The sequence below is a fragment of the Lipophrys pholis genome (genome assembly GCF_963383615.2).
Source record: "Lipophrys pholis genome assembly, chromosome: 10".
Lineage (NCBI taxonomy): Eukaryota > Metazoa > Chordata > Actinopteri > Blenniiformes > Blenniidae > Lipophrys > Lipophrys pholis.
In genome coordinates, this window is record NC_137640.1 from 10,356,408 (window position 1) to 10,365,089 (window position 8,682).

Genomic DNA, 8,682 nt, shown 5'->3' on the forward strand with positions numbered 1-8,682 from the left:
GGGAGTTTTCCCGATGGCCTGGTAGTGAAGCTCACCAGCTCCTCTGAATTTGACCTTTTTTTCTGTTTTCGCTCTGCTGAGATCCTGCAATCTTGCTTCCCTTTGATTTTTCTTTTTTTTTTTTAAACAAGTGTCTGGCATGTTGATGCCTTTTTATCCAGTTTGGTACTCTAGGCTCTCACGTCCTGCAGCTACATCAGTGTTTGGGTTAAATTACAGAGTTAAAGCACAGGACAGAGTGTATACAGCTTTAGCTATTCTGGCGGTTCGTTTAACTGGTGTAACATCCCTCCAATTAAAAAGAAAGAATATTCAACTGATTTGCATAATATAGTCGAGCACAGGCTAGCTGTAGCTAGCAGCGTGTTGTCATTACTCTGATGACGCCTGAACGACACCAGTCTGCCCTGCCCTCCTCTTCAACTCAGAAAGATAATTGGATGGCCTCCTCAGACTCAGCATCTCTGCAGCTTCCGTCTGCCTCATGCTGCACAGCCGAGTCCCGTTTTATGACCAAGCAGATCCAGCTTTGGTGATTCTGTGTGTGTGTGTGTGTGTGTGTGTGTGTGTGTGTGTTGTGTGTGTGTGTGTGTGTGTGTGTGTGTGTGTGTGTGTGTGTGTGTGTGTGTGTGTGTGTGTGTGTGTGTGTGTGTGTGTGTGTGTGTGTGTGTGTGTGAGGTCAATGTATGTCTGTCTGGATCCTAATCCCAACGGTGATATTAGTCTGGAAGAGGGTGACCCATCCCCCCCCCCCCCTCACATGTGTGTATGTGTGTGTTTGTGCTGCAGGCGTTGGGGTCAGCCAGGAAGCCCAGACAGGCTCTACCTTGAACTTTGACCCATGACTGTCTGCCAGCTCTGGGGTCATGCACACCATTGATGCAGACAGCTGATAGACGCTCCAACAAATGCACACACACACACACACACACACACACACACACACACACACACACACACACACACACACACACACGGACATACGTACGGACCCTTCCAGTGGCGTGAACACGTGTCGGGGGCTGATGATGACACAGGCAATGTCATCCTTGCTAAAATGCATACAGCATGTGATGCAGACAAAACCAGCGCACCTCAGCGTCAACACTCCCGATTTTCCTTGCAGTATGTTTAGTTACTTCAGCACAATGACAAATGACAACACAATCAGCATCAGAGAATATCATTATCCTTTCTGCTTAGTTTTTAAGTTCTTCTCCTAACGTTCTCTTTGTTTTTTTTGTTTTTTTTCATATCTTCACAGGTGCAGTAAAACAGAGCACTGTGGGGATGAAAAGCAGAGAGTGAACTTCCACCATCAGGCCTGATTAACCAGAGCACACATGCTGTCCGTAACCAGTTTCTCTGAACAAGTTTATACAGTACTTGGAAACAGGCTCCTGCACACCTGCAGGAACAGTCACTGAGACACACGCCATAAGTCCGACTATCAGCTGTCTCGTCTGCCCTCTTTGTGAGTGTACACAGGTAAGTCAGAGGCACTTCTTAAAGGTAAGTTTAGAGAGTAAATCAATTTATAAGCTTTCTAAAGTGTAAAATGAGGCTGCCTCGTAATATTTTCCAAATTTTCTTTCATCAGATATATGAATTACTATGTCTGAGACCAATTTTAGGTCAGAGATTGGTTGAGGCCCCAGGGGGCCTTCTTCGTTTTACTCTGTAATTTACATTGACGTTTTTGACTGTAAAATGTTTCAACAAGTTTTGTGATGATGCAATCAGTTTTCCTCTTTTCTGTTTGACATCATGTGCATTCATATTCACAATCTTTCCTGAGTGTAATGGACATATTTGAAAGATAGTGTATGAAATTACAGTACATGTTTTGATAATAACTTTGAATAAAGTTGATGGATCTGTGAAAAACAAATGTCTCAGGGTGGGTTTTTTTTATTGCACTCGTCTGGATTCTTTCTATTCTAATAATGTTTGTTTTTAATTGCTCAAGTAGGAGTTTGTGATATGAATTTACACTTTAAATAGGATTTATACTCACTATGTTCGTTTTTCAAACAAATTAGTAATGTGATCTTACTTTCCTGTATGTGCAAATGTTAACATATGCATTTTGTCCATGATCCTGCTGCTCAGTAAAATGCAATTTTGCTATAAACAATGACCTTCACAAATAGTTCAAATGGACATCGTCTTGCCAATCCCGCATGTTTTACAGTTGTGTGTTTGTTTGTAGGTGATAATTATTTGATTAAATATTATTCTTACTGCAGTGAAGTTGAGGTGTAAAGCTGTAGCTGATTAGTTTGTTGAAATAAAATCATATATTTGTGACCTTGTTCTAATAATCTGGCTCGATCTATGGGCTCATTACGCATTCGGAGTTTGACAGTACAGCCAATGGTGAAATCATTAGCACACTGTTTTGTACAAACCAAGCTTAGAGAATAAAGACTGTAACACAGAGAGTACATCAGACACAGTTATCAATACTCCTCTGTAACACTTTGTAGTTCACTCTTTAACACCGATGTTCCGTGTGTCTATCTGAATCAACAAAATGGTCTAATTTAAATTTATTCTATAAATATTTTGGATTCTGTTCCTAGACCACCTGAAGGTGATAGATATTAACATTGTTTGTTTTTTTCTGAAAATAGTTTCCTTGTGTTTGATGTTGTTAAATGGGATTTCTTAACATTCTCGAAAATACAGCAAAGTACAATTCTAGTCCTTCAGAGAGTGATGCTCTTTATACAAGTGGTGGCAGCGATGTAGGAGAAGAAGCTATAGGAGCCTGTTCACTTTAGATGTCTGATTATTCCCACACTGGCTGCAGGGTTGGAAGAAGAACAGTTAAACCTGGTGGTCTAAATCTGTAGTGTCAATTAGGTGCCTTTGTGTGCGAGCAGCAGGGGTGTTGAAACGAGTTGCTGGAGCTGAAGGAAACTCTGAACAATGAAACACATTCATAACCATACACACCCGCAAACACAGGACCTTTTTTTTTTTTTTTTGTGGGGATCACACCTCCTTTTGTTTTCCCCAACAGCCAGTAAAGGTGATGCCCCAGTGGCCCCAGTGTGCTCCAGTGCTCCGGTTGAAATGGGCTCCAAGCTTCCCTCTCGCCCCCTGCTTCCTCCATCTCACAACACCACTGCCCCTCACTCACTCCAGGCTCCCCCTGACTGGTCCTGACCTGAAATTAGGACCAGGCAAGCCTACATGGCCACGCCAGCATAAAAGAAGACGTGTGTGTGTGTGTGTGTGTGTGTGTGTGTGTGTGTGTGTGTGTGTGTGTGTGTGTGTGTGTGTGTGTGTGCGCGCACCATGGCCCTGAAAGAAAGTAGGAGATTATCCCATTCTGTGTGTCCAGTCACCAGTGCAGTATTGACCATGGTGGGCCACCCAGGGAGCGTCCAGCCAGCCGTGAGATGGCCTGATATACATGCTTACTGGCCATGCTAGATTCCCTCACTCTCACCAGGAGGAAGACCAAGCCCTACAGGCTGGACACTTTCTCGAGAGACACTGTATGCCAAGTGACCAGCCCTTTGTGCGCACACACACACACACACACACACACACACACACACACACACACACACACACACACACACACACACACACACACACACACACACACACACACACACACACACACACACACACACACCTGCATGTTTCAGCATGCCCTCTCTGTACAGTGAAAGACATTGCCATTAGGTCATTTTCTGTGTCCTGTGAGGCGAGGCGGAGGTCATTGGGAAGGTGGAAAACCTCTTTAATGGTGGGAATGATACCATAACACCTATAGATGGAGTTACGGCTCATGTCACATAAAGTCTGTATACAGTGTACAACTTTGACAGCAAGGCCCCAAAATGTGAAGACAAGCGTAAAACGAAAAAAAGCTCATGTTGAAAGAGTTATTTGTTTTTGTTTTACCGGTGACTATCATTTATTTATTTATTATACGTGCTTTGTTGTTTTATATGCACTTCCATCTCGTGCAAATTTAACTGCAGTAAATTTACTCTGGCTGTAATTTGATATTTTCAAAAGGAAAGTAATTGTCTCTTTTAGAACAAAAATGCACTAAATTCAACATTATTGGTAGGATGCTATTTGTGAATTGACCATAAGAATTATGCCACACGTAAACACTGATCGCTATTCAAATAAGTATATTTAAAGTCCTGATATGTCCAGCTGACTGATTTCTGAAGGATCCCTGACTTGTGAGTGCAGCTCTTTATTAACCATGATGAGCCCCCCGGGGGTTGGGTAATTGTCTCCTAATTGTCAGACTGTTTGTTTGTCGAAGGAGAGTCCCTGACATCCCACTCCGTTAACAGCACAAAGGCCTGTAAAGACCCAGACTGAGCTCCACAAAGCTCAGAGGCTGTAAAGAACAAATGGGTCTACTTAAAGAATCTTGTTTATTGCATAGAAATTGTGAATAAGAAGCGCTGGTGTCACGGGAAAATGGACTTGTTAATTTGTTGTTGGAATCAATGACAAATCAGCAATTATGTAAAGAGAGAAAAAAAGGTCAAATAAAAACCGACGTGCCATTTAAAATAAACAAATTGTGTGTTGTAATCGGGCTTATAAAACAAATATATGTTTGCAAATGGTTGTGTCAATTCACCCAAAAAAAATGTTTTACCATACAGGAAGATTTTGAGCATCATTTTTCCCTGTTTAAACTCATACAGTCACTGATTGGCCACACTGAGGGGAATTTCATAAACACAACTGGGAGATATAATTAATTCCAACGACGAGAAAGAAAGGGGGGAAAAAAACAATAAACAAATGAGCACATTAAATTAATAACATACATTTTTAAAAAGAAAAACTCTGCCTAGATTGCCTTTGTTTTAGTGACAATAACAAGGACCATATTTTTATGATTTGCTTGATTCGGGTTTTCATCATGTTTATTTCCTCCCAGATTTCAGAAATAATGCCATTATCCTAGTTTTACTCCACTCCATTTGAATATTGTTGCATCTTTTCATGGAACTCAAATGAACTCCAAATTAGAGGGTGATTCAATTTGACAAAATTGGCCTCAATAAATTGCATCTTTAATCATCCTTTGTACGAAAACATGACGGTGGAGTGTATTCAGGCCCCCTGGAAGTGATGGGTGTTTTACACTGAGGCCATTTCCCACAACTACAACCAGGTTTGAGCAAATTTCTGTATAACAAGAGCACGTCAAATCCCACCTTTTTAAAGTCCTATTCACATTATACAGTCCTGTTATATTTATGTTTAGCTGATGCCAACTCACAACAAAATCCATTAGTACAATAAGGTCAAATGACCGACTGACATTTCAATCAAGCAAAATGATTGCAGCCTGGGGACACAAGAAAAGAAATGCCTCAATTAAAAGAATAAATGACAAGAGTTTGTTGACTGCAGACATTACAAACATTACATGTGATATTGATTCATCCCCCCCCCCCCCCCCCCCCCCCCCCCCCCCTGTTTTATACCGGATGCAAAAGAATTCAAAAAATTTGGGTCCAGGTAGTTCAGTTTTGGCCTATTTTGGAGCCAACCCAGCAGCTCACATACAAAATTAAACTCTTATGTAAGTGCTCCGATTTCAGACTATTCTCACACTCAAGTGTAAAGGAAGGCTGACTTAGGCAATGTGTTGCTGTGATTTTAGATTGAATAGAAGAGTGAAAAAAATGAAAGAATACAAGAATCGACCTGAATTGTTATAAAACACTGAATTAATTCTTCCTGTTTTATTGTTCTGTTTGCAATTATGCTTGTTGTTTTCATTTCCATACATTTAAGATGCATAAATAATTTCAAATAAAAGCCCATGTGAGTTAATGTAAAGCGTTTTCTTATCATTAGTGTGTGTGGATGTGTGTGTAGTGTGTGCAGGGTGGTCTCACTGGCTCCCCCAAACTTTTGTATCCCTAAACCAACGGTCAGACTCCTCATCAATGTGTATTCTCGGCCTACATCGCTCAAAGAGAAACAAGTTGAGGGTAAGGCGGTTTGTCATAGAATAAGGCCAGAGATGGGTGGAGTTAATAGCTGCTGGTGAGGAGTCGGGGGAGGTTGGGGGATAAAAAGTCAGAGAACTTGGAGCTTAGTTTGTCATTCTAACTGCAGCGATGTCTTTGAATGTTGACGCAGAGAGCAGAAGGTTCACAGGACCCTGGCTATTATCATGCAAAGTCTGAGAGCGCTTCCCTTTCGTCCATCTACCCACCATCCACCCCCCCACACCCCCCCCCAACTTCTTCTCATGCAGAGAAAATACATACATGTTTATAAATGTGAACATAAAGTAACTGAGGACCCAAAAGCAGAGAAGGATGCTCCTTTTTTTTTGCACAGAATTGAAAAAAACATGCATCATTTCCAAAATTAGGATCTATAAATACACGAGAATCTATAAATAGTTGTCGTCTGGCAATGCCTTTTGTGCTTTAAAATAAAAAATTAATTTAAAAAAAGAACAGAAAGAAAGCACAGAAAATAAAGGCAGGTGCAGTTTTTTTTTGGGGGGGGGGGGGGTACGATAAATGATCTCTACATTTTCCTTTCAGCATTATGTTGCTCCGTCTGCATTCACCATCATTACCTTCCTCTGACCTTGACACTACCTTGACAGGCAGGAGCAGAAAATTGGCCTCAGTGCAAGAATGACTGTGAGAAATAATTTAGTCACAGCATGTTCCAAGGGGTGCAAACTTCTATTTAAAAATTCCTATTTTAACATCTGCACCCAATCAGCCGAGCGTCCTGCTTCTTATTTGTGCCTTCTGCTGTCGGCTGTACCTGTCTTCTATTTCACCGGATCCCGAGATTGGAAGAAGCTACAACTCATTTGGTGTTTGAATACGTTTAAATGCCAAGTGGGTGGAAATGTCAGCCGCGGTACAAGCACGGTACACCTATACATTTACTTCTTTTTAAAGGCAAACACGCCATGCAAATGAATGCGTTAACTGCCCCAAGGCTTGAAAAAGTGAGTAGAGGTAACAAGTACACTGCTTTGCTTGCGTGAATCCATTTATAAACTCAGATTTATGTGCACCACATTTTTATTGAGGGAGTTTGTGTGCACGTCTGTGGAATGTGTGTGTGTGTGTGTGTGTGTGTGTGTGTGTGTGTGTGTGTGTGTGTGTGTGTGTGTGCGTCTGCGCGGGTGTGTGTGTGCTCATGTATAAATATGTGTGTTTGCACCCCTTCATCTGCACTTGGAGCTGCTGTTTGGAGCTTGCATTTGATTGAGTGAAGGCCAACACTGCCTGAACACTCCCTCTAATGGAAGAGCGGAGCCCAGCAGCTCAGTAATGCACTGACCCCAGAGCTTTTACAACGCTGCCAGCCGATAAGTGGCAGTATGCTGGATCTTATAAAATTAACAAGACTGAGCGATGGGGAGAGGGAGCGCAGAGGGTGGCAGCAAAAGAGGATGACAACCCTAAAGGACTTGTAAATTTGAGCATGCATGCATGAAGGGAGTGTAGCTTTTCTTTACTGAGGTTTACAGACGAGGTGTTTTGATTAGCAGGTGTTTTTCATCTGAGCCTTTCCTTCTTTTTTGGGGGGGGGGGGGAGGGGGGGAGTAGTGAAAGTTTACGGGCAATCATTTACAGTCCAGTTTATGTTGGATAAAATATCCCTCAAGGCATTTTAATGCTGGTGAATTTATGAAAGCTGCCTCAGAGTGAGATGCTTGGAAAGGGAATGCAGTATGGGCCCTTCAAAGTGATGGCACCTGGATCCCAGCCAGCTTCTAAAAGGACGCCGGGAGGAGGGAACGTGAACATGCATGTTTGCATTTAACGTACACTCACTGCTAAGCCTGTGCAGTGTCATGAACAGTGTTATCTCAAAGTCACACAGCCCCTTATGTCTCTGCGCACACAGCAACTCCTGTGATTTGGAAGAAGCAGGCCCCGTCCGACCCAAGCTGTATGTTTTTAATGCATGGGGAACGATATTTCAGCCTCTACACATCCAAATCTGATTCAGCCCAGAGCTTCATTCCGGTGTGCATCCCAGTGTAACGTCCTCACCTTTTTTCACACCCAGCGAGTCCGGGTATGTGTGCACAGACGGCCCGTATTTGTAAGCATTTCTCGCCCTATGCAGTGGATTTATGTGTGTGCGTTTGTGCTCCAGCAGGGGCTTCAAAGTGAATTATTCATGCGAGATTTGAATACATGCAAATGGTTCACTCCCCTCTCTTGGCACACATCCAGGTTACCTATAGCAACGGCGCCTTCAAGAAGCCGCTTCCATGCTTCCTCCTCCTCCTCCTCCTCCTCCTCCTCCTCCTCCTTCTCATGCTTCTCTCGGGCACCCATCCTCCTCTCCGTTATCCACCCAGTCGTATTGTTTCGACTGTTGCAATGCCAGGCTGGGTTGCTGCACACTGTAGGGTAGCGGGATATCCCATAATTCACAGTCAAGGTCATATAAGCAGGAGGGATGTAAGATGGAGGGGTGGGCAGATTGACGGAGGGCAGTATCCTTCCATCCAGCTGCTCGGATAGAAAGTTCAGGAGGCAACACCAAGCCACCAGCGGAGGAAAAACAAACGATTTTTGGGTGGCGAATAATGGTGCCACACACAATTCAGATTTACTTGTGTGCTAGTGGCTTGTGTGCATTAGCCAGTAAAACAGGATGAGCTGAGCAGCTCACAAT

At 42.8% G+C, this 8,682-nt stretch overlaps 1 long non-coding RNA gene across 1 annotated transcript in view; it reads left to right on the forward strand.

Annotated features, from left to right (window-relative positions):
* The window catches only part of LOC308115348, a 37,769-nt gene extending 35,887 nt beyond the window's left edge, over positions 1 to 1,882 (forward strand). Inside the window, exon 4 of the long non-coding RNA XR_013935684.1 lies at positions 1,265 to 1,882. This is a non-coding gene — a long non-coding RNA (uncharacterized lncRNA). The remainder of the gene's footprint in view (positions 1 to 1,264) is intronic.
* The last annotated feature ends 6,800 nt before the right edge of the window (positions 1,883 to 8,682 follow it).